This window comes from Eurosta solidaginis, chromosome 5 (assembly GCF_040869045.1).
Source record: "Eurosta solidaginis isolate ZX-2024a chromosome 5, ASM4086904v1, whole genome shotgun sequence".
Lineage (NCBI taxonomy): Eukaryota > Metazoa > Arthropoda > Insecta > Diptera > Tephritidae > Eurosta > Eurosta solidaginis.
In genome coordinates, this window is record NC_090323.1 from 234,711,187 (window position 1) to 234,713,488 (window position 2,302).

The window sequence follows — 2,302 nt, forward strand, 5'->3', positions numbered from 1 at the left end:
TTTGCTTCATTCTTTTCGTTCGTTTTACGCGTGGTCGAGTACGGAGCTGCTAAGACAGGTTCAGGCAAAACACTAGCTGTTCTTATACCAGCTGTAGAATTAATTAACAAATAGCGTTTTATGCCACGAAACGGCACTGGAGTGAATATTATATCACCAATTAATTAACAAATTGCGGTTAATGCCATGAAACGGCACTGGAGTGATTAATTTATCACCAACAAGAGAATTATCGATGCAAACGTTTGGTGTGATGTAAGTAAAATGATTAGAAGACTGATTTAGTAATTTTCTGTGGTTGTAACATGATTTACGCCGGAAGGCATAGTAACTTTATCCAAACCTTTCGGGAACAGTTGATTTGCTTCCTCGTCAGTTACAGTGGGTAAAGTCATTTCTTTGCTACCAGGCGTCCGATTGGCAGGTGTGGCCACAACCTTCAGCTTGTCAGTCAATTGCAAAGAGTTAATGCAACGTAGTATCTCTTCAACATTTCTGCCCGTCGACATCGGATAGAACATCGGTAGGGGTACGTGGTGGTCGGGACCGACGATATATAGCGCACGTATAGTTTTGCCAATCTCTGGATCCTTCTCTTGCTCCGGTGGCATTTCAACATCATACAATGCAATACATAGAGGTGTTGGCAATGGTACAATAACTTATACATGATTGATTGGGAAAGTGCTTTCCGAAATGGCGCCATTCCCATTATTAAGTTGACCCACATACGAATTAGAGTCCACTTTTCGTTTTAATAGTACTCAATCTCCCTTTTTAAAATGTAAATCAGTTGGTTCAGTTGATTCAAAATCGTAAGGTGCATACGCATGCGGCAGCGGGAATGAACAGGCCAGGTGTCAAACGCAAACAGCAAATAGCCCACCAACGAAACTTATTTTGGGAGCATTAGTGCAATTGATCTGTATTTAATACTGCAATGGAATGCATTGCGATATATTAGGTCTATTGTGAAATTGTGTCCAAAATATGTTAGACTTAATAAGATGACGAATTTTATCCAATAAGAACATCATTGTGGCAATATGGTGCTCTATATCGTATTGAACAAAGTAGTTTTATTTTAAAAAATATAGTATCATATTTCATATTGAAAAAGAAAAAAATGTCAGACCGAATAAATATGAATGAGCATACGTTAAATGATTTTCTTGAGTGCTCAGTGTGCCTGGAACGTTTGGATACTTCCTCTAAGGTGCTTTCCTGCCAACCTACGTTTTGTCGTAAATTGTTGAAGCTGATCGTTTCCAGTCGCCAAGAGCTGCGTTGTCCGGAGTGTCGAGTTTTGGTTGAGGTAAAAATAGCTGACTTTCCTCCCAATGTGCTTTTAATGCGGATACTTGAAGGAATGAGAAATGCTGCCGCTGCTGGAAAGTCTCATCAAACGCACCAACAACAAAATTGCAACACCGTAGAACAAATATTAATGCACGGCCTGCTAGTGATGATCCACAACAACAAACCATGCGGACACAGGCAACATACCAAAGAGCACAGCTAAAACATGCTGTGGATCAGAAATGATGGAATAAGGGAATATCCAAACATTACGATTTGGTATCGTTCACCCAGTCAACATGCGACTTCAGTTCGTCCACTGAGTGAGCCAAACACTTCACATTACGTTTTGCAAACCTGGTTGATGTCCCGCAATACGGCCCAGCTCGGTGGTGCAAACGGATGTAAAGTCGGATGGATATGAGAATAGCATAACCCAGGAGCTTCCCTGCCAGTCGTAGAAGCTAATTGGCCCCTGGGTGGTCTCAGCTTTGAACCTTGGCACAATTGCTCCCAAACGCATTTTTGTATGCTTTTATTGTATGTTTTAACTAAAATTTATGTATAGCAAATTTTGATCTTGTATAAGCATTGATGCTCGTGCTCGTTGCTGTTGAAGATGCATTTGCTGCATTTATTCAGTTATATGTGGCGCTTCCAATATACAACCCGGAGCTCACTGGAGCTCAGGGCGTTCGCCATGACAGCTATCAAAACTTCCGCCACCCTCCCCCATTACAGCATGCCTCCGAGTTTCTTCTCGTAGGGAGAACAATCATTGGGGTATAGGAATTTCGAAGTCAGATGTTTGGTTAATTGAAATTTCGTTGTGCATTTCTTTTTTTTTGTTTAGAAAATAGGAACGTTTAATTATTGTTGCGGATTTGTTTGAAGTTAAGAGGTAAAACATGAACCATGCACAGTATTGTATTTCATGTGGTATGCACTGAAATAAGTAATAAATTGGTGACACAACGGCATTAACTGAGAAGCGTACAAAGAA

At 40.5% G+C, this 2,302-nt stretch overlaps 1 pseudogene; it reads right to left on the reverse strand.

Annotated features, from left to right (window-relative positions):
- Nucleotides 1-281: 281 nt before the first annotated feature.
- LOC137233810 (peroxiredoxin-6-like) lies at nt 282-1,822 on the reverse strand (annotated as a pseudogene).
- Between the last annotated feature and the right edge of the window lie 480 nt (nt 1,823-2,302).